This window comes from Delphinapterus leucas, chromosome 3 (assembly GCF_059928025.1).
Source record: "Delphinapterus leucas isolate spDelLeu-1000000601 "Yukka" chromosome 3, BTC_Dleu_Yukka2, whole genome shotgun sequence".
Classification (NCBI taxonomy): Eukaryota; Metazoa; Chordata; class Mammalia; order Artiodactyla; family Monodontidae; genus Delphinapterus; species Delphinapterus leucas.
In genome coordinates this window covers 49,072,914-49,099,796 of record NC_143131.1, presented here as the reverse complement: position 1 = coordinate 49,099,796, position 26,883 = coordinate 49,072,914, and the positions used below count along the sequence as shown (strand labels likewise).

At 39.4% G+C, this 26,883-nt stretch overlaps 1 protein-coding gene across 1 annotated transcript in view; it reads left to right on the top strand.

Moving 5' to 3' along the window:
• DEPDC1B (DEP domain containing 1B) overlaps positions 1 to 26,883 on the top strand; it is a 105,368-nt gene that overhangs the window by 20,692 nt on the left and 57,793 nt on the right. The gene's annotated exons all lie outside the window — the stretch shown is intronic.

Below are 26,883 nucleotides of genomic sequence, written 5' to 3'. Positions count from 1 at the left end.
TTGCTGGGTCATATGGTAATTCTATTTTTAGTTTTTTAAGGAACCCCCATACTGTTCTCCACAGTGACTGTATTACTTTACATTCCCACCAACAGTGCAAGAGGGTTCCCTTTTCTCCACACCCTCTCTAGCATTTGTTGTTTGTAGATTTTCTGATGATGCCCATTCTAACTGGTGTGAGGTGATACCTCATTGTAGTTTTGATTTGCATTTCTCTAATAATTAGTGACGTTGAGCAGCTTTTCATGTGCTTCTTGGCCATCTGTATGTCTTCTTTGGAGAAATCTCTGTTTAGGTCTTCTGCCCATTTTTGGTTTGGGTTGTTTGTTTTTTTAATATCGAGCTGCATGTGCTGTTTGTATATTTTGGAGATTAATCCTTTGTCTGTTGATTTGTTTGCAAATATTTTCTCCCATTCTGAGGTTTGTCTTTTTGTCTTATTTGTAGTTTCCTTTGCTTTGCAGAAGCTTTTAAGTTTCATTAGGTCCCATTTGTTTATTTTTGTTTTTGTTTCTATTACTCTAGGAGGTGGATCAAAAAAGATCTTGCTGTGATTTATGTCAGAGTGTTCTTCCTATGTTTTCCTCTAAGAGTTTTATAGTGTCTGGTCTTAAATTTAGGTCTCGAATCCATTTTGACCTTATTTTTGCGTATGGAGTTAGGGAGTGTTCTAATTTCATTCTTTTACATGTAGCTGTCCAGTTTTCCCAGCACCACTTACTGAAGAGGCTGTCTTTTCTCCATTGTATATCCTTGCCTCCTTTGTTATAGATTAGGTGACCATAGATGCGTGGGTTTATCTCTGGGTTTTCTATCCTGTTCCATTGATCTATATTTCTGTCTTTGTGCCAGTACCACATTGTCTTGATTGCTGTAGCTTTGTAGTATAGTCTGAAGTCAGGGCGTCTGATTCCTCCAGCTCTGTTTTTTTTCCTCAAGACTGCTTTGGCTATTCGGGATCTTTTGTGTCTCCATACAAATTTTAAGATTTTTTTGTTCTAGTTCTGTAAAAAATGCCATTGGTAATTTGATAGGGATTGCATTGAATCTGTAGATTGCTTTGGGTAGTATAGTCACTTTCACAATATTGATTCTTCCAATCCAAGAACATGGTGTATCTATCCATCTGTTTGTATCATCTTTAATTTCTTTCATCAGTGTCTTATAGTTTTCTGCATACAGGTCTTTTGTCTCCCTAGGTAGGTTTATTCCTAGGTATTTTATTTTTTTTGTTGCAGTGGTAAATGGGAGTGTTTCGTTAATTTCTCTTTCATATTTTTCATCATTAGTGTTAGGAATGCAAGAGATTGCTCTGCATTAAATTTGTATCCTGCAACATTACCAAATTCATTGGTTAGCTCTAGTAGTTTTCTGTGGCACCTTTAGCATTCTGTATGTATAGTATCATGTCATCTGCAAACAGTGACAGTTTTACTTCTTCTTTTCCAAGTTGTATTCCTTTTATTTCTTTTTCTCTCTGATTGCCATGGCTAGGACTTCCAAAACTATGTTGAATAATAGTGGTGAGAGTGGACATCCTTGTCTTGTTCCTGATCTTAGAGGAAATGCTTTCAGTTTTTCACCATTGAGAATGATGTTTGCTGTGGGTTTGTCGTAACGGGCCTTTATTATGTTGAGGTAGTTTCCCTCTGTGCCCACTTTCTGGAGAGTATTTATCATAAATGGGTGTTGAATTTTGTCAAAAGCTCTTTCTGCATCTACTGAGATGATCATATGGTTCTTATTCTTCAGTTTGTTAATATGGTGTATCACATTGATTGATTTGTGTATATTGAAGAATCCTTGCATTCCTGGGGTAAATCCCACTTGATCATGGTGTATGATCCTTTTAATGTGTTGTTGGATTCTGTTTGCTAGTATTTTGTTGAGGAATTTTGCATCTATGTTCATCAGTGATAATGGTATGTAATTTTCTTTTTTTGTAGTATATTTGCCTAGTTTTGGTATCAGGGTGATGGTGGCCTCGAGAATGAATTTGGGAGTGTTCTTTCCTCTGCAATTTTTTGGAAGAGTTTGAGAAGGCTTGGTGTTAGCCCTTCTCTAAATGTTTGATAGAATTCACCTGTGAAGCCATGTGGTCCTGGACTTTTGTTTGTTGGAAGAGTTTTAATCACAGTTTCAATTTCATTACTTGTGATTGGTCTGTTCATATTTTCTCTTTCTTCCTGGTTCAGTCTTGGAAGGTTATACATTTCTAAGAATTTGTCCATTTCTTCCAGGTTGTCCATTTTATTGGCATAGAGTTGCTTGTCGTAGTCTCTTAGGATGCTTTGTATTTCTGTGGTGTCTGTTGTAACTTCTCCTTTTTCATTTCTAATTTTATTGATTTGAGTCTTCTCCCTGTTTTTCTTGATGAGTCTGACTAATGGTTTATCAATTTTGTTTATCTCCTCAAAGAACCAACTTTTAGTTTTATTGATCTTCACTATTGTTTTCTTTGTTTCTATTTCATTTATTTCTGCTCTGATCTTTATGATTTCTTTCCTTCTTCTGACTTTGGGTTCTTTCTCTAGTTCCTTTAAGTGCAAGGTTAGATTGTTTATTTGACATTTTTCTTGTTTCTTGAGGTAGGCTTGTATAGCTATAAACTTCCCTCTTAGAACTGCTTTTGCTGCATCCCATAAGGTTTGGATCGTCGTGTTTTCATTGTTATTTGTCTCTAGGTATTTTTTGATTTCCTCTTTGATTTCTTCAGTGATCTCTTGGTTATTTAGTAATGTATTGTTCAGCCTCCGTATGTTTGTGTTTTTAACGTTTTTTTCCCTGTAATTGATTTCTAATCTCATAGTGTTGTTGTCAGAAAAGATGCTTGATATGATTTTAACTTTCTTAAATTTACTGAGGCTTGAATTGTGACCCAAGATGTGATCTATCCTGGAGAATGTTCTGTGCGCATTTGAGAAGAACGTGTAATCTGCTATTTTTGGATGGAATGTCCTATAAATATCAATTAAATCTATCTGGTCTATTGTGTCTTTTTTTTTTTTCTTTGCGGTATGCGGGCCCCTCACTGTTGTGGCCTTTCCCGTTGCAGAGCACAGGCTCTAGACACGCAGGCTTAGCGGTCATGGCTTATGGGCCTAGCTGCTCCACGGCATGTGGGATCTTCCCGGACCGGGGCACGAACCCGTGTCCCCTGCATCGGCAGGCGGACTCTCAACCACTGTGCCACCAGGGAAGCCCTATTGTGTCATTTAATGCTTATGTTTATTAATTTTCTGTTTGCATAATCTGTGCATTGGTGTAAGTGAGGTGTTAAAGTCCCCCACTATTATTGTGTTACTGTCGATTTCCTCTTTTATAGCTAAGAGTTATAGCTAAGATTTCCTCTTTTATAGTTAAGAGTTGCCTTATGTGTTGATGTGCTCCTATGCTGGGTGCATATATATTTATAACTGTTACATCTTCTTTTTGGATTCATCCCTTGATCATTATGTAGTGTCCTTCCTTGTCTCTTGTTAACATTCTTTATTTTAAAGTCTATTTTTTCTGATATGAGTATTGCTACTCCAGCTTTCTTTTGATTTCCATTTGCATGGAATATCTTTTTCCATCCCCTCACTTTCAGTCTGTATGTGTCCCTAGGTCTGAAGTGGGTCTCTTGTAGACAGCATATATATGGGTCTTGTTTTTGTATCCATTCAGCAAGCCTGTGTCTTTTGGTTGGAGCATTTAATCCATTCACGTTTAAGGTAATTATCAATATGTATGTTCCTATTACCTTTTTCTTAATTGTTATGGGTTTGCTTTTGTAGGCCCTTTTCTTCTCTTGTGTTTCCCACTTAGAGAAATTCCTTTAGCATTTGTTGTAGAGCTGGTTCGGTGGTGCTGAATTCTTTTAGCTTTTGCTTGTCTAGCAGCTTTTGATTTCTCCATCGAATCTGAATGAGATCCTTGCAGGGTAGAGTAATCTTGGTTGTAGGTTCTTCCCTTTCATCACTTTAAGTATATCATGCCACTCCCTTCTGGCTTGTAGAGTTTCTGCTGAGAAATCAGCTGTTAACTTTATGGGAGTTCCCTTGTATGTTATTTGTCATTTTTCCCTTGCTGCTTTCAATAGTTTTTCTTTGTCTTTAGTTTTTGCCAATTTGATTACTATGTGTCTTGGTGTGTTTCTCCTTGAGTTTATCCTGTATGGGACTCGCTGCGCTTCCTGGACTTGGGTGGCTATTTCCTTTCCCATGTTAGGGAAGTTTTTGACTATAATCTCTTCAAATATTTTCTCGGGTTCTTTCTTTCTCTCTTTTCCTTCTGGGACCCCTATAATGTGAATGTTGTTGTGTTTAATGTTGTCCCTGAGGTCTCTTAGGCTTTCTTCATTTCTTTTCATTCTTTTTTCTTTATTCTGTTCTGTGGCAGTGAATTCCACTGTTCTGTCTTCCAGGTCACTTATCCTTTCTTCTGCCTCAGTTATTCTGCTGTTGATTCCTTCTACTGTATTTTTCATTTCAGTTATTGTATTGCTCATCCCTGTTTGTTCTTTAATTCTTCTAGGTCTTTTTAAAACATTTCTTGCATCTTCTCGATCTTTGCCCTCATTCTTTTTCTGAGGTCCTGGATCATCTTCACTATCATTATTCTGAATTCTTTTTCTGGAAGGTTGCCTATCTTGCTTATCTCCACTTCATTTAGTTGTTTTTCTGGGGTTTTATCTTGTTCCTTCATCTGGTACATAGCCTTCTGCCTTTTCATCTTGTCTGTCTTTCTGTGAATGTGATTTTTGTTCCACAGGCTGCAGGACTCTAGTTCTTCCTGCTTCTGCTGTCTGCCCCCTGGTGGATGAGGCTATCTAAGAGGCTTGTGCAAGTTTCCTGATGGGAGGGACTGGTGGTGGATAGAGCTGGCCGTTGTTCTGGTGGGGAGCGCTCAGTAAAACTTTAATCCGCTTGTCTGCTTATGGGTGGGGCTGTTTTCCCTCCCTGTTGGTTGTTTGGCCTGAGGTGACCCAACACAATCCTACCTGGGCCCTTTGGTGGGGTAATGGCGGACTCTGGGAGGGCTCAAGCCAAGGAGTACTTCCCAGAACTTCTACTGCCAGTGTCCTTTGTCCTTGTCCTCACGGTGAGACACAACCACCCCCCGCCTCTGCAGGAGAGCCTTCCAACACTAGCAGGTAGGTCTTTTTCAGTCTCCTGTGGGGTCACTGCTCCTTCCCATGGGTCCCAGTGCACACACTGCTTTGTGTGTGTGCCCTCCGAGAGTGGAGTCTCTGTTTCCTCCAGTCCTGTCGAAGTTCTGCAATCAAATCCCGCTAGTCTTCAAAGTCTGATTCTCTAGGAATTCCTCCTCCCGTTGCTGGACCCCCAGGTTGGGAAGCCTGACGTGGGGCTCAGTACCTTCACTCCAGTGGGTGAACTTCTGTGGTATAAATGTTCTCCAGTTTGTGCGTCACCCATCCAGCATTTATGGGATTTGATTTTGTTGTGATTGTGCCCCTCATCCTGTCTCATTGTGGCTTCTCCTTTGTCTTTGGACGTGGGGTATCTTTTTTGGTGAGTTCCAGTGTCTTCCTGTCGATGATTGTTTAGCAGTTAGTTGTGATTCAGGTGCTCTTGCAAGAGGGAGTCCTAGTATAACTTTTGATTTCCCCCCCCCTAGATTTAAGTACTAAGAGCCTACTGTTGACTGGAAGCCTTACCGATAATAATTAACTGTCAGTTAACACATACTTTGTATGTTACATGTATCATATACTGTATTCTTACAATGAAATAAGTTAGAGAAAAGAAAATGGTAAGGAAATCATAAGGAAGAGAAAATACATTTATAGTACTATACTATATTTGTTATATTCATGCATCCTTTTTTTTTTAAGATTCCACATGCAAGTGAAAATAAACAGTATTTGTCTTTCTCTGCCTGACTTATTTTGCTAAGCATAATACCCTTCAGGTCCATCTATGCTGTTGCAGATGGCAAAATTTCATTTTATGGCTGGGTAATATTCCATTGTATATATCTACCACATCTTATTTATCCACTCATCTGTTGATGGACACTTAGGTTGCTTCCATATCTTGGCTGTTGTAAATAATGCTGCTGTGAACATTGGGGTGCATGTAAATCTTGAATTGGTGTTTTCATTTTCTTTAGAGATGTACCCAGGAGTGCCATTGCTGGGTCATATGGTCATTCTATTTTTAGATTTTTGAGGAAACTCCATACTGTTTTCCATAGTGGCTACACCAATTTACCTTCCCACCAACAGTGTACTAGGGTTCCCTTTTCTCCACATCCTCATTAACACTTATATTTGTTGCCTTTTTGACAATAGCCGTTTTGACAGGTTTGAAATGGTATCTCATTGTTTTTTCTAAAAAAATTATTTTAATTAATTTTTTTTTGGCTGCTTTGGGTCTTCGTTGCTGTGTGCTGGCTTCTCATTGCAGTGGCCTCTCTTGTTGCGGTGCGGGCTTCTCATTGCAGAGAGTGGGCTCTAGGTGTGCAGGCTTCAGTACTTGTGGTGTGCGGGCTCAGTAGTTGTGGCTCTCGGGCTTAGTTGCTCCACAGCATGTGGAATCTTCCCAGACCAGGGCTTGAACCCGTGTCCCCTGCATTGGCAGGTGGATTCTTAACCACTGAGCCACCAGGCAAGTCCTTCTTGTTGTGGTTTGGATTTGCATTTCCCTGATGGTTAGCGATGTTGAACATCTTTTTATGTGCCGATTGGCCATAAAACTCTTAGAAGAAAACATAGACAGTACACTCTGACATAAGTCTTAGCAGTATTTTTTTTTGCATCTGTCTTCTCAGGCAAGGGAAAGAAAATAAAAAATAAACAAATGGGACCTAATTAAACTTAAGAGCTTTTGCCCAGCACAGGAAACCACCGACAAAATGAAGACATCCTACTGAATGGGAGAAAATATTTGGAAAGCATATGTATGATAAAGGGTTAATACCCAAAATATATAAACAGCTCATACAACTCAATATCAAAAAAACAACCTGATTAAAAAATGGGCAGAAGACCCGAATAGCCATTTTTCCAAAAAAGACATACAGATAGACAGTATTTATCGATACTGTAAGTTTACATCATCTGTTTACAAGATGAATTGTCTGTCAGTATGTAACATCAGTATTGTCTTATATGGTACAAAACACTGTAGATGTTATATGTATCACTAACGCTAGACATCACAAATGAAAAGATAATGTGATAACTCTTAAACTCTCCCTTCAAGTGTTTCATAAATTTAGGATTTAAAAGAATATCTTAAAAAAAAAGATAATGTGAAAAAGAAATTCATATTTATTTACAGGTATAACGATCCATGCATTGATAACAAAGAAGCAACAATATGATTGCTCCATAGTAGACTACCCTATACACTAGTGAATGAATTCTCACAAAATTTTTATGACATACAGTATTACAGTCATATAATACTGTTACATGTAAGAAAAAAAAGCCACTTACCTGTGATGATAGGCTGATATACGGTTTCTCCAAATACAAGAGAGAGAGGCATACGGTATTGGTAATATAATTCTTTGAAAGCAGAGTTATGAAATAGTAAAAAAAGTAACACAGTAGTAGTTTTATATTAACTATCACTCATCTTATGCCCATGTAAGGGTAGGCTGTGCACTTGGAGTCTTGCACAGGATGCTCTATACAGTGGACACTTAGATGATGATGACACAAAAATGTCTCATACGGTCCTTGCTGTACAGTTGTGAGGTTTCCACATGAAGACACACACATACACACCAGATAAGCTGATTAGCTGTATGACATGATGATTAGTTACTATCCATTAGGTATAAGTGGATCATCATAAAGGCTTCATCATTGTATTCACATTGAGTAGGCTGAGGGGGAGGAGGGAGAGGAAGGGTTGGTCTTGCTGTCTCAGGGGTGACAAGAGGTGGAAGGGGGGGAGGAGGAGGTGGAAGGGGAGGGAGGAGAGGCAGGCACACTTGGTGAACTTTACAGAATACATCATAATTTCTGACTTTTTTGCTTTTTCATTTGTGTACAAATGTTTCTATGATACATGGTACCAATCATTCTTCTACCATTTGCTTTAGTTTCAGTGTCTGTATCATAGAAGGGTCCATGCCGTAAAAGAAGTCAAAAGCAGTCTTGAAGAATTGGAAACCTCTGCCAGATTGTCTAATGTCAATTTGTTTTCTGACACTGCTTCTTCCTGTATCTTCTTCCTCTTGTCTGGCACTGGTTAGGAATACCCATCTCCATCAAGTTGTCTTCTGTTATTTCTTCTGGTGTGGTGTCTATTAGCTTTTGAAGTTCTCCTAGATCCATGTCTTGAGCCCTTCAGCCCCCACCTTTTGCGTCATATCCACAGTATCTTTCATGATTTCCTTGATTGGCTCTTCAGTAATTCCTATGAAGTCATGTACAGCATCTGGACATATTTGTCTCTGGCAGGAATTGATTCAGTCTTGATAGCTTTCACAGCTTTTTCTGTAACAACGATGGCATATTCAATGGTGTAATCCTTCCAGACTTTCATGACATTCTCTCGATTAGGGTTCTCTTGCATAATGTGACAGTGCTTTCCATAAGGTACTGTGTGTAATTAGCCTTAAAGGTCCTTATGATCTCCTGATGTAGAGGCTGCATTAGAGACGTTGTGTTTGGGGGCAGGTAGACCACTTTTATGCCTTCAGTGTTGAACTCATGGAGTTCTGGGTGGCCAGGGGCGTTGTCCAATATCAAAAGAACTTTAAAAGGCAGTCCCTTACTGGCAAGATATTTTCAGGGACAAAGCATCGATGGAACTGGTCCAGAAAAGGGGTTCTCGTCCAGACCTTCTTCTCGTACAACCAGAAGACTGGCAGCTGGTGTTTAGCTTTCCCTTCAAGGCTCATTCATGGGTTAGCAGCTTTTTATAAATAAGAGCAGTCCTGATGGTAAACCCGACTGCGTTTCCACACAACAGTAGAGTTAGCCTGTCCCTTCCTGCCTTAAATCCTGGTACTCACTTTTCTTCCTTACTAATAAATGTTCTTTGTGGCATTTTGCCTCCAGAATAGGGTACTTTCGTCTGTGTTAAAAACCTGTTAAGGCAGATATCTGATTTTCTCCTCATTGATTTTCTTAATGGTGTCGGGGAATTCATGTGCTGCATCTTGGTCAGCAGAAGCTGCTTGTCCTGTTATCTTGACATTTTTTAAGCCAAACCTTTTTCTGAAATTACTAAACCATCCCTTGCTGGTATTAAATTCTCCAGTTTTAGATCCTTCACCTTCCTTTTGCTTTAAGTTTTCATATAATGATTTTGCTTTTCCTCGAATCATATTAGAGTCTATATGCCTTTCTTATAGCAATCCTTTACCTACCTAAAAACTGCATTTTCAGTGTGAGATAAAAAGGTATATCTCAAAAAGTGCAAGGTTTTTGCACCTGCTGGATTATTAGTGGCAGCAACAGCTTCACGAATTTTTCTTTCTTTCTTTTTTTTTTTTTAAATGTTCCTCACACTGAATTCATTTGTCTTGAACTGGTGGACAACCACAGCGTCCGACCTCAATCTATGGAACATATCAAGGAATTCGACTTTTTCTGGTCATGTCATGATTTTTCTCTGCTTCTTGGGAGCACTTCCAGCATCACTAGTGGCACTTTGTATGGGTCCCGTGGTGTTATGCAAGGTTTACGGCCCTAAACATGATGAAAAATACATGAGAACAGTGAGAGATCACTTTCTACTTCAAAACGCAATTTACTGGAGATATGAACTGCTCCCGTGGAGATGATTAGCGTCACAGGGCATTTTAAGCAGGTATTGGCAACACTTGAGCTCACTGTAATGGCAACAGGAAGTGGCTACCAAATTACTACAGTAGTACATTGTGTACACAGTTAATTCTATGCAGTTTTTTTTTTTTTTTTTGGCGGTACGCGGGCCTCTCACTGTTGTGGCCTCTCCCATTGCGGAGCACAGGCTCCAGACGCGCAGGCTCAGCGGCCATGGCTCACGGGCCTAGGCGCTCCGCGGCATGTGTGATCCTCCCGGACCGGGGCACGAACCCGTGTGCCCTGCATCGGCAGGCGGACTCTCAACCACTGTGCCACCAGGGAAGCCCTATGCAGTTTTAATACTGCATTTTAATGTTTGTTTACCTTTTTCTCAACTGCAACTGGTGCCATGTACAGTCTGTAAGAGTTTGTGTGTAAGTTTTGACCAATTTTAACTTTTTATAATAGATTTGTATATATTTTATGGTAGTAAATGATAAAATAGACTAGTCTCTACGTATAGTTTATGCATTCAGGACATACCTAACTTTTTCTTAATTTTTTGATAGTTCTAGGCTACATCGTTTGTCTGCTAGTTTTTTTTCAAATTGTTGCAAATCTCCAAAAAAATTTCCACTATGTTTATTTAAAAAAATCCGTGTGTAAGTGGACCGACGCAGTTCAAACCCATGTTGTTCAAGGGTCAACTGTGATATAGATCATGTGGGCATCAATCAGTTCTTCTCAGTTAATCCTAAAACTGTAACTTTCTGAGAAGAGTGGGAAATTGCCTTTAGTTGCAGTTTATAAGACTAGACTTATAAAAGTCGTGGAAAGATGCCTGTTACATAGCATGCACTTACATTGTTTGAACTGATTTGAAGTCATCACACAGAAAGGAGTACAAATTAATAGAAGATTCTGTTAGTTCAGGTCCTCTGAGAAGAGAAGGAGATGCCAGGAAGGGACTAGATGTGCAGGCATTATAATGCCAGGGTTGATGAGCGGGGTGGGGCACCTGGAAAGGATAAAGGGAAGGCAAGAGGAGTTGAGGTCAGCCTTCAGACTGTGATGCAGATCTGACCTCTGTGGAAAGCAGAGAAGGAAAGAGGAATCGGGAAGGAAGAGCCTAAGCCCACAGGGTGCAATTCTGAGAAGGTCTCGGCCGGGCCGATGTGATGGGGAGGCCTTGGGCAAAGGTTGCCAGCTGGAGGAGTCCTGTGTCTTCTGGTGGGATTGGCCTGGCTCCATACCCCCACTGTGCTCACTGATGTGCTGGAAGCATCCTGGGGGAAGCGTGAAATGTGCAGCAGCTAGAGGCTGGAGGCTGTCCTGGACGCTGCTGCTCTTGAAGGGAGATATGAGCTGTGCACCTCCATGGCTGGCACTGTCCATTTCTGGTGCTGCACAGATCTGCTTTTCCACATGTGTTTATAGGCCTTTCTTCCTGGGGCACAATCTAGGAGATGGAAATTCCTAGGAAGAATACGTTCTCTGCTGCTATAGCTGATCTCATGGATGCAACTGATGCTGATTCTTTCCCTTCTCCACTCTCCATTGTAGATTCTCCCACCCTCAGCTGTCACGTTGGCAGACTTTGGGTGTATTACCTAGAAGTGTGACCCAAAAGTTCATTCTGAGAATCTGGACCCGTGATAACCGTGCACTTCTCAGGTGTGATGTTTGTGCACATGCCCATTCACGGTACAGTGGGGCAAGGGAGTACAAGAGGTGTGTGGATATTCATTCCTTCCTGCCCCCGGGGGCTGAGAGCAGCCCTGCTTCGTCCTGCTGATCAGGATCAGTTACCCCTGCTATGACAGGGGTTCCTGTTCTTGCCTGTCGGTCCCTGCTATGACTCCTGGCAAGAGTACTTACTTCTCTTTGGGGGACAGAACTTCTAACTGCAGAGCCCAGGGTTGTAGGGATGGGAAGCACAAAGTCCCCCAGTGGGTCACTGGGAGGGATGGTAAGAAGGGCTACTCCTACTTCCACCCCTTGGTCCCAGGACGTGTATTCATGTGTATATTGGACCCAGCACTGTATAAAGCCCTCTGATTTAATTCATACACTATTCCATTGTCCTGTATGTCCACCTTGTCTCCAGTACCATTTCGATCACAGTAGGTTTATAATAAATCTTGAATTCAGATAATGACCCCTAACTTCTTTTTTTTTTCCAAAATTGTTTTGGTTCTTCTAGTTCTTTTGCTTTTTCATATAAATTTTAGAATCAACTTGTTTATTTCTATAAAAATTTATTTTGAGATTTGGAATGAAATTGTGTGGAATCCATAGATCAGCTTGGGGAGATTTGATAACAAAATTGAGCCTTCCAAATCATCATGGTGTATCTCTCAGTTAATTTAGGTTTTAAATCTCTCAGCAGTGTTTGTAGCTTTAAGTATAAAGATTCTGCACAAGTTTTGGAGACTTAGATCTAAGTAGTTCATGTTTTTGGTGCTATTATAAATGGTGGTAGTTTTCCCTATAGATCTTGTGCATTTCTTTTATTTTTTTGTCATAGGTATTTAATATATTTTATTTTGTTGTAAATGGAATTTATTTTCTAAATAGTTATTGCTGATCTAAAGTAGGAATGTCTTTCAGATCAGATCATATCTCTCCCCTTCTTGAAAATACTCATTTGATTCTTTACTCATAGAGGAATCTTTATGCATACAGAATACAGAATGATTCTGAGCTTGTAGTTCAAAGAGTTCCTTAGTTTATCAAGTAACTTTTTCCAACTTCATCTATCGTCGTCCTTCCCTCAAATACTTTTAGTTCCTGATACACCTTTAAGCAGTATCGTGAGATGTAATCATTGGCAGTTTTTCAGCACTTAAGTGATACAGTACTATATACTACTATTGGGCTTGAAAAATATGTTGAATGGGTTTACAGAGCATAGTGAAACCCAGAAAAATACTATAAATTTGACTAACCCATGGGTTTCTGGGAAACAGTGGTCTCAGAGAGATCGGCTCCTATAATAATCACTACTGGATTGCTTTTTTTTAATACAAAGGCTTTAGGCTACTAAGGCAAAGAGGCAGGGTGGTAAAAGCTGTAGATGCTGCAAATTTCTGCAGATGCTAAAGGAAAAATTTTAGTATACATTGTGAAAAGGACTTTAAGTCATTCTGTCCTCTGTCATTTATGAGTGAAATTTATTAAGATTTATAAACTTTGTTTTCCTTGGGGTTTAGATGCCCTAGAATATTTTTATTGATTGATGAGGTAATGAATTCTGGTTTGTTTCAAGTACATTCATCAAAGGATAGTAGCTTTGGTGTGGATTATTTTTTAATTGCTTCTTTCCAACCAGTATTTGGCAACAGAGGTGGCAGTAGGAGACCTGGGTTGTTTTGTTGAATGATTAGCTGTGGCCAATCCTTTTCTGCCCTCAGATTTTTCAGTGTGCAAATGTGGAGTTTGTGCTAGATCATTCTAAGAGGACTTTATAATTTTGGAATCCATGATCATGTTGGGATTAAATTTATAGTTGGTGTTTATTTATTTATTTTTTGGCCATGCCTTGCAGCCTGCAGGATCCCAGCTCCCCAGTTAGGGGAGCGAACCCGGGCCCTTGGCAACGAAAGCAAGGAGTCCCAACCACTGGACCGCCGGGGAATCCCCTATAGTTTTTAAAGACAAATGTTGCCCAGTAGAGAGAGCTCTGCTCTATTTGAATGTCCTCAATCTTGAGAAATACATTTTTCATGCAAGAGTGTATAAACTATATTTGAACAATTTATATAGGAATAATAAAGCAAACACTTAACTACCCACAATTTATTTCTTCTCTAGAGAGATCATCAATGTCCTGACCTCATTTGTTAATGTGTTAATCATTTCCTTGCTTTTCTTTATTGTTTTTAACACTTAGATTTGTATCCTTAAACAATATACTATTTTTATTTGAAACATTTTTCTTTGTTTTGAAATTTATATTAAAGATATCAAAGAGTGTCTGTTCTCTGACTTATTCTTTTGTTGCTCATGATTTTTGAGATTTCATCCATGTTGGTGTGTTTAATTATAGTCGTGGAATTTCCTCAGCTATATTATGTTCTATTATATTGATATAATCTCTGTAATCTGTCTCTTCTCCTGACAGTAGAGATTTGGGTTGCTTTGAGTATTTTGCTATTATAAACAATGCTGCCATCAACATTTATGAACATGTATCCTTTGCACATGTGTGTTTCTTTAGGTTACCCAGAGTTACCGAGGAATGGAATTAGTATACAGGATATGGGTATGTTCATACATGCATGTTTAACTTTACTAGGTCATGCCAGCTGTTTTCTGTAGTGAATATGCAAATTTTTATTTCAGTAGTAGAAAATATTTGATATTGACTGACTCTACCTTTTGCCGATCTGTGAAATGATCTTTTGTTGTGATGTTATTTTGAATTTCCTTGATTGCTAATGAGATTAAGTATCTTTTTTTTTAATTGAAGTATAGTTGATTTACAATATTGTGTTAGTATCAGGAGTACAACAAAATGACTTGGTTTCATATATTCTTTATTTTTTGATTCTTTTCCATTATAGGTTATTTCAAGGTATTGAATGTAGTTCCCTGTCCTATACAGTAAATCCCTGTTGTTTATTTTGTACATGATCGTGTGTATCTGTTAATCCCACACTCCTAATTTATCCTCCCCCACCCCGAAATTAAGTATCTTTTTATATGTTTATTCATCATTCCTGATTCCAAACCTGGAAGTGCCTGCTTCATGTCTTTGTCTTCTCTATAGGATTTTTATTTCTTATAAATCCTTAGCAGTTTTTAAAAATATTCTGGATATTAATCCTTTGTCAATTACATAGATTACAAAATCTCACTTTTTTTTCACCTTATGGTGTCTTGATGAACAGAAAAGTTTTTAATTGTGATGTAAGTGAATGTATCAGGCTTTTTTTTTTATACTGTGTGGTTTTTATGTCTTGCTTAAAAAAATTCCTTTATTGCCCAAGGTCAGAGAGATATTTTCTTATATTGTGCCCTGAGTTTTATGGTTTCGCCCATGATTCTTATTCATAGTGTGATTTTGGGATTGTTCTGGTTTTCTACTGCTGAGAAACAATTTACCCCAAACTTTAGTGGCTGAAAGCAGCCATTTTATTTAGCTCATGGTTTTTGTGTCAAGAATTTAGAAGAAGCTCAACTGGCAGTTTGCCCCTTACCCACAAGGCATTAGTTGGGCTAGAAAATTCACTTCCAAGACGGCTTCTTTCTCTGCTCACAATAGTGGTGTCTTTGTGCTTCCTGGCTCCCTTCTCTTTCTACATGAGCTTTTATCCTCTAGGGCATCTCCCATGGCTTGTGCTTCTTGCAGCATGATGGGCTTAGGGTAGTTGCTATTCTTATGGGGTTGTTGGCTTCTAAGAGGTATGTTCCAAGAGTGAACATCCCAAGAGCAAGTATTTACAATAGGCAAGAAGAGGGAACTGCCAGGCAGCTAAGATCTATGCCTGAGTTGGCAAAGTGTCACTTCTGCTTATTCTATTTATTCAGAAGAATCACAGAGCTCACTCACGTTCAAAGGAGTAGAGAAATAATCTCCTCCTGTTGATGGGGAGTGTTAAAGTCACATTGTGGAAGAGGCATAAAGAATGGGAGATATTGTCGTGGCCATCCTTGAAAAATACAATCTGACCACAATAACATTCGTTTGCAAACTATATTCACCCCCTTCCTCAAGACTCCCAAAATTCATCATGTTATGGCATCACATACAGGAATCAGTAGCCCATACATTGCACTTCTAAAATGCAGTTGAGGGACTTCCCTGGTGGTGCAGTCGTTAAGAATCCTCCTGCCAATGCAGGGGTCACGGGTTCGAGCCCTGGTCTGGGAAGATCCCACATGCCGCGGAGCGGCTTGGCCTGTGTGCCACAACTACTGAGCCTGTGCTCTGGAGCCTGCAAACTACAACTACTGAGCCCACGCCCCACAACTGCTGAAGCCCGCGCACCTAGAGCCTGTGCTCCGCAACAAAGAGAAGCCACTACAATGATAAGCCTGCGCACTGCAAAGAAGAGCAGCCCCCACTTGCTGCAACTAGAGAAAGCCCGCACGCAGCAACGAAGACCCAATGCAGCCAAAAATGAATGAATAAATAAATTTAATAAATTAGGAGGAAGCCATTTGATGCCTAAAAAAAAAAACAAAACAGTAAATCAAAAAAAAAAATGCAGTTGAACATACGTCTGCCATTCCTTGATTAGGTCACAGTTCTGCTTCCTGGGAGTGATTCTGTGTGGTTCCTGCCTACACCCTTGTGCTCTTAGCTCTAATTTCTGAGTCATTCTGGCCCATGACTGCAGTGGAAAGCTTTCTCAGATGCTTCCTGCTTATAGAAGCTTGATATTCTTGACTGTCCTTTTAATTTTGAATTGTTTCTTTTTTAGTCCAAGTGGCTGGTGATTCTGTTAGTACTATTATCTTTAAAATGCTGTGGCTTTTCTGTGAATTTCATTGTGCTTTAATCCATTAGACAAAAGTCACACTCGTAAATCTCTTTGAGATAGACTCTCCCCTGCCTTGGGCTGTTATAAGTCTGCTGTGGTACAACGCTCTTAAGATTCTTAAAGTACTGCTTTTATAAGGTACTACCTTAAATCTTCCTGAAGTTATAGCAAAAGTTTTATAGCCACACACTTGTGACTACTCTGAGACAGTAGTTTACGAGAAACATCTTGAATTTGATATTTGTTGTAAGACCATTTTTACTTTGAGAACCTTTTGCTGGGAGAGATTAAGGATGAGAAATAGCTTTGTTTTCTAATCATTCAAGTCACGACTCCTTTATATTGCCTCTAAATTCTGCTTAAAAACGAAAAAGTTCCTTCTTCAGTTTCTTTCTCTCTGTCTATATCTTTTTATCAAGGCTAAAAGAAACAAGTCGGCATTTTGAACATTCGTCCTGGAAAACTCCTTAGATCCACCTTTTGTATTTTCCTTGTTACCGAAGGTGCCAGTTTTAACTGAACTTTATGCCGCTACGTAACATGGGTCTTTCTCTGTCTTCCAATAACAGCTTCCTCGCTGTTCTTCCAGCCTCCACTAACAAGTCTCTCTGAGCTCCTTCAGACCTCCACTCACTGCCTGGCCCTGATGCCACACACTTCTGTTCTGGTTATCTATTGTTGTGTAACAAAGCTATGCCCAAACCTAGTGGCTTAAAACAATCATTGTAATTTTTACGTAATTTTGTGGGTTGGGAATTTGGAAGGACTTAGCTGGACATCAGCTGAGGCTGCTGAGGCTGAGGAATCCACCTCCATGATAACTTCTTCATCCACAAGTCTGGAACTTTGGTGCTCCTTGACCTCAATTTCTTTCCACGCAGGGTCTCATCTTCTAGGGCCTCTTCCTGTTGCTTAGGCATCTCACAGCATGCTGGGCTCAGGGTAGTCGCACTTCTTACATGATGTCTGGTTTCCAAGAGGGAGCTTTGCAAGAATGAATGATACAAGGGCAAGAGTTCCAAGAGGCAGGAAGAAAGTTTCAGGCTAGTTAAAGGCTAGTGCCCAGAACTGCCACACTGTCACTTCTGCCATCTTCTATTTATCAAATCAGTTAGAGAGGGCTCACCCTAACTCGGATACACTCTACCTCTTGTTGGGGTAGTGGCAAGATCACATTGCAGAAGCATGTGTAGGTGGGAGATAATGTTGCAAAACATCTTTGGAAGTGCACTCTGCCACAGGGATGCAGACTGTTCCCAAATGGATAACCAATTGGATCAGAATTCTTTATTGAACAGTCTGTACTTTTTCATTGATCTGTAATGTCTGTTCTGTCATAAATCAGGTTTCTAAACATGTGTATTTGTTTTAGATTGTCTGTTTTTACTCATGGTTTACAACTGGGGGCCATTCTGCAGGGGACAATATTTGGAGACATTTTTGGTTGTCACACTTGGGAGAACATGCTGCTAGCATCTAGTGGATCTGCACAATGTGCAGAACTGCCTCCCACGACAAAGAATTATACAGCCCAAATGTCAATCATTCTGAGTTGAGGGCTTCCCTGGTGGCACAGTGGTTGAGAATCTGCCTGCCAATGCAGGGGACACGGGTTCGAGCCCTGGTCCGGGAAGATCCCACATGCCGCGAAGCAACTAGGCCCGTGAGCCACAACTACTGAGCCTGCGCGTCTGGATCCTGTGCTCCGCAACAAGAGAGGCCACGATAGTGAGAGGCCCGTGCACCGCGATGAAGAGTGGCCCCCGCTTGCCGCAACTAGAGAAAGCCCTTGCACAGAAACGAAGACCCAACACAGCCAAAAATAAATAAATAAAAATAAATAAAGGAATTCCCTTAAAAAAAAGAAAAAAAATTATGAGTTGAGAAATCATGGTCCGTGCCACCAGTATCATCCTACCGTATTATCTTAGTTAGCTTAATAGCTGGTACAGTAAGCCACCTCACTTTGCTTTTCTTCTTTAAGAATGTCTTGATTATATTTGGTCCCTTGCATTTCCGTATAAATTTTAGAATCAGTTTATCATGTGTCATGGAAAACTTTATATTTTGACTGGAATTTCGTTGTAACTATATATCTTCATGATGGAAATTGACATTTTATGATATTGAATCTTCTTATTCACTAACATGATATCTCTATCAATTTAGTTCTTTGATGCCTTTTAATAAAACTTTATAATTTTCTTATTAAAGGGCTTGCAAATCTTTTGTGCAAGATTTGCTCTCTTGGCCAGGTAGCTGCTGGGCTTTTATAAGTTGTGTTCCTCTTTTGGGCCTTAATTCCCCTAAGTGAAAAATGTGACATTTGGAATAGAGATGACATGATTAAAATGTTAGAAATTGAAAACTGTCAATGTACAAAATACAGGTGGTCCTCTAGAGGGAGCTCTTCTGCATTTCATCTCAGGTCGGGTTGCCAGTCGGCTGTGAAGATACCGCCTCAGTACTGACAGCTGCAGATGTTATAGCACAGACCTCATCTTATCAGGGCAGAGGAAGAAAGTGACTCCCTAGTATCTCATCAATCACAGTTCTCCACATAAGAAATTCTGCTTTGGTCTTTGGAAGATATTACTTGTTTCTGGGTATGGGAATACAAGAAATATATTTTGAACCTAGGAGGAAATTTATAGATCATCCAATTTAATCCCTTCATTTAACAAGTAAAAAAGCTATGATTTACATAGAGATGCTTTCTCTTTCCAAAGGATAAACAGCTTGTGAGAGAGCCAAGGCTGGAAATCAGGTCCATACTTTTCACACTATAGTTGAAGGAATGGGGAAAAGAAGTAAGCAGTGGGTATTAGTGATGGGGTGGGGGTAGGGATTATGTTTAATTTTTAAAGGATTGAGAGGTGGGTTGTCTGTGAATTCCTGAAATTATATGCAATGTTGTATATGTGCATGTGAGAGTGTATGTGTGTATGCGAGTGAGTGTGTATGTGTGTGCATACACATGCTATACTTTGGCTGGAAATAGGACTTTTGCTGTGATTGTTGGCTTCTAAGAAATAGGATTGTTGGCTTTGGTAAGCCAGCCTTTATTTACAAAGTAGAATAACTTTCACTGACTTTAGAGATGCATTTAATTTATAGTTTGGAATCATTTGGAAATAACTGCGTTGGTAACTTGAATACCAGAAATTTAAGCTGTCTTTCAGTTTATTTATCCTTAAGTTGATTTAATGATTTCAAGACCTCTTTTTTTTTCTTACTGACTCAAAACTGACTTTTCAAGTAAAGTGCAGTTATTGGATGTTCTTTTCAGAGAAGATGAAGCTGAACTTCTCTCTGTTAGTCATCCTTTTTGAAGTCTATTGTGACTGTTTTTGAAAGGTTTCTCCATAGTTCTCTTATTATTTATGATTCTTCTGATTCAGCTCAATACAAACTTGTAAACAGTAGACATTTTAAAATTCTTTATTTCTGCAGTTGCCTTATGAATAAGATCTTTATAGTTTATTTGGATTATTTTTTTGTGGATATCATGGACAAGATTTTAAGCCTTTATTTTGGCTTAAATAAATAAAAATGAAGATAAAAAGTCATTACCTACTAACTTCTATGTCTACTTTTTAATTGATTTTATTTTATTTTTGGCTGCGTTGGGTCTTAGTTGCTGCACTCAGGATCTTTGTTGTGGCATGTGAGATCTTTCATCGCGGTGCGTGGGCTCTCAGCTGTGGTGTGCGGGCATCTCTCTAGTTGTGGTGTGTGGGGTCAGTAGTTGCAGTGCGTAGGCTCTCTAGTTGTGGCGTGAGGGTTCTGTAGTTGCAGCATGCAGACTCTCTAGTTGTGGCTTGTGTGCCTCAGTAGTTGTGGTGTGCGGGCTTAGTTGCCCTGCAGCATGTGGAATCTTAGTTCCCCGACCAGAGATCAAACTCACATCCCCTGCATTGGAAGGCAGATTCTTAACCACTGGACCACCAGGGAAGTCCCTATGTCAACTTTAAGAACTAGAGTTCTTGCATTGCTTTTTCAGTGCAATGCAATATATCCTTCTCTAGCAAGCTAACAGAAAAAGATGCTCTGAGAAAAATATGTATTTAATTGCCTCTATTGTTCTTTAGACTTCTATGTATTCATCCAAGGAATGATGATGTTGATTCCCAGGGGGAATAAAAAACAGAAAGGAGTATAAAAGGGCAGAGTAAGGATATTGGGAAGCTTTATATCTCCTCCAAGATGGATGTTTAGACTGAAGCTTCAGTCTCATTGTGAGGTGTTGGATATTCAAGGAAAGGAGGATTAATCTTTATTAGAAATAGTTATGAAAATGAATTTTAGGCCAAATGATTTTTGTGCTAATGTTACTTTCCTCAACAAGTGTTACTGAAGATTTATCTCTCAATAATTTCCATTTGCATACTTACCACCTAAAAATTTCAGCAGGAGTTATGAGGCAGTAAGGGTTTTGAGCTGGGTGAAAGAAACGGCTTACCCTAACATCCCATTAAGAGCATGTTTAATCATGAAAATCAGGTGACAGACCAAGGTTTATTTATTTATTTATTTAAAAATGCGTCACATGTTTGACTCCTGTTTTTCTTCATAAATGTTATTTAATGGGCGTAATGAATGGATGTTTTTATTTAAAAAATTAAAAAAAATTTTTTTCCTTCTTTAACATCTTTATTGGAGTATAATTGCTTTAAAATGGTGTGTTAGTTTCTGCTGTATAACAACGTGAATCAGCTATATATATACATATATCCCCATATTTCCTCCCTCTTTCATCTCCCTCCCACCCTCCCTATCCTACCCCTCTAGGTGGACACAGAGCACTGAGCTGATCTCCCTGTGCTATGTGGCTGCTTCCAACTAGCCATCTATTTTACATTTGGTAGTGTATATATGTCATGTCACTCTCTCACTTCGTCCCAGCTTACCCTTCCCCCCACTGTGTCAAGTCCATTCTCTATGTCTGTGTCTTTATTCCTGTCCTGCCCTTAGGTTCTTCAGAACCCTGTTTTTTTTTTTTTTTTTTTTTAGATTCCATATATATGTGTTAGCATATGGTACTTGTTTTTCTCTTTCTGACTTACTTCACTCTGCATGACAGTCTCCAGGTCCATCCACCTCACTACAAATAACTCAATTTCGTTTCTTTTTATGGCTGAGTAATATTCCATTGTATATAGATGCCACATCTTCTTTATCCATTCATCTGTCGATGGACACTTAGGTTGCTTCCATGTCCTGGCTATTGTAAATAGAACTGCAATGAACATTGTGGTACATGACTCTTTGTGAATTATGGTTTTCTCAGGGTATATGCCCAGTAGTGGGATTGCTGGGTCATATGGTAGTTCTATTTGTAGTTTTTTAAGGAACCTCCATACTGTTCTCCATAGTGGCTGTATCAATTTACATTCCCACCAACAGTGCAAGAGGGTTCCCCTTTCTCCACATCCTCTCCAGCATTTATTGTTTGTAGATTTTTTCGTGATGGCCATTTTGACTGGTGTGAGGTGATACCTCATTGTAGTTTTGATTTGCATTTCTCTAATGATTAGTGATGTTGAGCATCCTTTCATGTGTTTGTTGGCAATCTGTATATCTTCTTTGGAGAAATGTCTATTTAGGTCTTCTGCCCATTTTTGGATTGGGTTGTTTGTTTTTTTGATATTGAGCTGCAGGAGCTGCTTGTATATTTTGGAGATTAATCCTTTGTTGCTTCATTTGCAAATATTTTTTCCCATTCTGAGGGTTGTCTTTTGGTCTTGTTTATGGTTTCCTTTGCTGTGCAAAAGCTTTGAAGTTTCATTAGGTCCCATTCGTTTATTTTTGTTTTTATTTCCATTTCTCTAGGAGGTGGGTCAGAAAGGATCTTGCTGTGATTTATGTCATAGAGTGTTCTGCCTATGTTTTCCTCAGAGCTTGATAGTGTCTGGCCTTACATTTAGGTCTTTAATCCATTTTGAGTTTATTTTTGTGTATGGTGTTAGGGAGTGTTCTAGTTTCATTCTTTTGCATGTAGCTATCCAGTTTTCCCAGCACCTCTTATAGAAGAGGCTGTCTTTTCCATTGTATATTCTTGCCTCCTTATCAAAGATAAGGTGACCATATGTGTGTGGGTTTACCTCTGGGCTTTCTATCCTGTTCCATTGATCTATATTTCTGTTTTTCTGCCAATACCATAGTGTCTTGATTACTGTAGACTTGTAGTATAGTCTGAAGTCAGGGAGCCTGATTCCTCCAGCTCCGTTTTTCTTTCTCAAGATTGCTTTGGCTCTTTGGGGTCTTTAGTGTTTCCATACAAACTGTGAAATATTTTGTTCTAGTTCTGTGAAAAATGCCATTGGTAATTTGATAGGGATTGCATTGAATCTGTAGATTGCTTTGGATAGTATAGTTATTTTCACAATGTCGATTCTTCCAATCCAACGACATGGTACATCTCTCCATCTGTTTGTATCATCTTTAATTTCTTTCATCAGTGTCTTACAGTTTTCTGCAGACAGATCTTTTGTCTCCTTAGGTAGGTTTATTCCTAGGTATTTTATTCTTTTTGTTGCAATGGTAAATGGGAGTGTTTGCTAAATTTCTCTTTCAAAAATTTTATCATTAATGTATAGGAATGCAAAAGATTTCTGTGCATTAATTTTGTATCCTGCTACCCTACCAAATTCATTGATTAGCTCTAGTAGATTTCTGGTAGCATCTTTAGGATTTTCTATGTGTAATATCATGTCATCTGCAAAGAGTGACAGTTTTAATTCTTCTTTTCTGATTTGGATTCCTTTTCTTTCTTTTTCCTCTCTGATTGCTGTGGCTAAAACTTCCAAAACTGTGTTGAATAATAGTGGTGAGAGTGGGCAACCTTGTCTTGTTCTTGATCTTAGTGGAAATGGTTTCAGTTTTTCACCATTGAGAACGATGTTGGCTGTGGGTTTGTCATATATGGCCTTTATTGTATTGAAGTAACTTCCCTCTATGCCTACTTTCTGGAGGGTTTTTATCGTAACTGGGTGTTGGCTTTGTCGAAAGCTTTTTCTGCATCTATTGAGATGATCAGATGGTTTTTCTCCTTCAATTTGTTAGTATGGTTTATCACATTGATTGATTTGCATATATTGAGAATGCTTGCATTTCTGGGATAAACCCCACTTGATCACGGTATATGATCCTTTTAATGTGCTGTTTGATTCTGTTGGCTAGTATTCTGTTGAGGATTTTTGCATCTATGTTCATCAGTGATATTGGCCTGTAGTTTTCTTTTTTTGTGACATCTTTGCTTGGTTCTGGTATCAGGGTGATGGTGGCCTCGAAGAATCAGTTTGGGAGTGTTCCTCCCTCTGCCATATTTAGGAAGACTTTGAGAAGGATAGGTGTTAGCTCTTCTCTAAATGTTTGATATTATTCTCCAGTGAAGCCATCTGGTCCTGGGCTTTTGTTTGTTGCAAGATTTTTAATCACAGTTTCAATTTTAGTGGTTCTGATTGGTCTGTATATATTTTCTATTTCTTCCTGGTTCAGTCTCAGAAGGTTGTGCTCTTCTAAGAATTTGTCCATTTCTTCCAGGTTGTGCATTTTATTGGCATATAGTAATTTATTGGCTTGTAATAATCTCTCATGGTCCTTTGTATTTCTGCAGTGTCAGTTGTTACTTCTCCTTTTTTATTTCTAATTCTATTGATTTGAGTCTTCTCCCTTTTTTCATGATGGCTAATGGTTTATCAATTTTTTTAATGTGCTCAAAGAGCCAGCTTTTAGTTTTATTGATCTTTGCTATTGTTTCCTTCATTTCTTTTTCATTTGCTTCTGATCTGACCTTTATGCTTTCTTTCCTTCTGCTAACTTTGGAGTTTTTTTGTTCTTCTTTCTCTAATTGCTTTAGGCATAAGGTTAGGTTGTTTATTTGAGTTGTTTCTTGCTTCTTGAGGTAAGAGTGTATTGCTATCAACTTCCCTCTTAGAACTGCTTTTGCTCCATCCCATAGGTTTTGGGTCGTCGTGTTTTTATTGTCATTTGTTTCTAGGTATGTTTTGATTTCCTCTTTGAGTTCTTCAGTGATCTCTTGGTTATTAAGTAGTGTATTGTTTAGCCTCCATGTGTTTGTGTTTGTTACAGAATTTTTCCTGTAATTGATATCTAGTCTCATAGCGTTGTCATCAGAAAACATACTTGATATGATTTCAATTTCCTTAAATTTACCAAGGCTTTTTTGTGACCCAAGATATGATCTCTCCTGGAGAATGTTCCATGAGCACTTGATAAGAAAGTGTAATCTGCTGTTTTTCGATGGAATGTCCTATAAATATCGGTTAAGACCGTCTGTTTAATGTATGATTTAAAGCTTGTGTTTTTTGTTTATTTTCATTTTGGATGATCTGTCCATTGGTGAAAGTGGGGTGTTAAAGTCCCCTCTTCCTATTGTGTTATTGTCGATTTCCCCTTTTATGGCTGTTAGCATTTGCCTTATGTATTGAGATGCTCCTATGTTGGGTGCATAAATATTTACAATTGTTATATCTTCTTCTTGGATTGATCCCTTGATCATTTGTCTCTTGTACTTCTTTGTCTCTTGTGCTAGTCTTTATTTTAAAGTCTGTTTTGTCTGGTATGAGAATTGCTACCCAGCTTTCTTTTGATTTACATTTGTATGGAATATCTTTCCATCCCCTCACTTTCAGTCTGTATGTGTCCCTAGGTCTGAAGTGGGTCTCTTGTAGACAACATATTTATGGGTCTTGTTTTTGTATCTATTCAGGCAGTCTGTGTCTTTTGGTTGGAGCATTTCATTCATTTACAATTAAGGTAATTATCAATATGTATGTTGCTATTACCATTTTCTTAATTGTTTTGGGTTTGTCATCGTAGGTCTTTTCCTTCTCTTGTGTTTCCTGCCTAGAGAAGTTTCTTTAGCATTTGTTGTAAAGCTGGTTTGGTGTTGCAGAATTCTCTTAGCTTCTGATTGTCTGTAAAGGTTTTAATTTCTCCATCGAACCTGAATGAGATCCTTGCTGAGTAGAGTAATCTTAGTTGTAGGTTTTTCCCTTTCATCACTTTAATTATGTCCTGCTACTCCTTTCTGGCTTGCAGAGTTTCTGCTGAAGGATCAGCTGTTAGCCTTATGGGGATTCCCTTGTATGTTATTTGTTACTTTTCCCTTGCTGCCTTTTTTTTTTTCTTTTTTCTTGCGATACGTGGGCCTTTCACTGTTGTGGCCTATCCCATTGCGGAGCACAGGCTCCAGACACGCAGGCTCAGTGGCCATGGCTCACGGGCCCAGCCGCTCCATGGCGTGTGGGATCCTCCTGGACCAGGGCACGAACCTGTGTCCCCTGCATCAGCAGGCGGACTCTCAACCACTGCGCCACCAGGGAAGCCCCCTCCCTTGCTGCTTTAATATATTTTTTTTTGTATTTAATTTTTGATAGCTTGATTAATATGTGTCTTGGCTTATTTCTCCTTGGATTTATCCTGTATGGGACTGTCTGTGCTTCCTGGACTTGATTGACTATTTCCTTTCCCATGTTAAGGAGGTTTTCAATTTTAATCTCTTCAAATATTTTCTCAGTCACTTTTTTTTCCTCTTCTTCTTCTGGGACCCCTAAAATTCGAATGTTGGTGCGTTTAATGTTGTCCCAGAGGTCTCTGAGATGGTCCTGAATTCTTTTCATTCTTTTTTCTTTATTCTGCTCTGCGGTAATTATTTCCACTATTTTATCTTCCAGGTCACTTATCCGTTCTTCTGCCTCAGTTATTCTGCTATTGATTCTTTCTAGAGAATTTTTAATTTCATTTATTGTGTTGTTCATCATTGTTTGTTTGCTCTTTAGTTCTTCTAGGTCCTTGTTAAACATTTCTTGTATTTTCTCCATTATATTTCCAAGATTTTGGATCATCTTTACTATCATTACTCTGAATTCTTTTTCAGGTAGACTGCCTATTTGCTCTTCATTTGTTTGGTCTGGTGGGTTTTTACCTTGCTCCTTAATCTGGAGCATCTGTGTATTTCTCTGTCTTCTTATTTTGCTTAACTTACTGTGTTTGGGGTCTCCTTTTTGCAGGCTGCAGGTTCGTAGTTCCCGTTGTTTTTGGTGTCTGCTCCCATTGGGTAAGGTTGGGTCAGTGGGTTGTGTAGGCTTCCTGGTGGAGGAGACTGGTGCCTGTGTTCTGGTGGATGAGGCTAGACCTTGTCTTTCTGGTGGGCAGGACCACGTCCAGTGGTGTGTTTTGGGGTGCCTGTGAATTTATTATGATTTTAGGCAGCCTCTCTGCTCATGGGTGGGGTTGTGTTCCTGTCTTGCTAGTTGTTTGGCATAGGATGTCCAGCACTGTAGCTTGCTGGTTGTTGAGTGGAGCTGGGTCTTAGTGTTGCGATGGAGATCTCTGGGAGAGCTTTCGCTGTTTGATACTACGTGGGTCCAGGAGGTCTCTGGTGGACCAATGTACTGAGCTTGGCTCTCCCACCTCAGAGGCTCAGGCCTGACACCTGGCTAGAGCACCAAGACCCTGTCAGCCACATGGCTCCAGGAGTCATCGTCATGACAGCCCTTCACTCCCCCACAGCAGACTCAGCAGCCGTACAGACAGTGCGCTTCAAATTGCCAATCTGGCAGACTGCCTGCAGAATCATTCCTCCTCCTCCTCGTCCGCCTTGGGGGGAGCTGGCGCAGCCAACCTGGCCAAGAA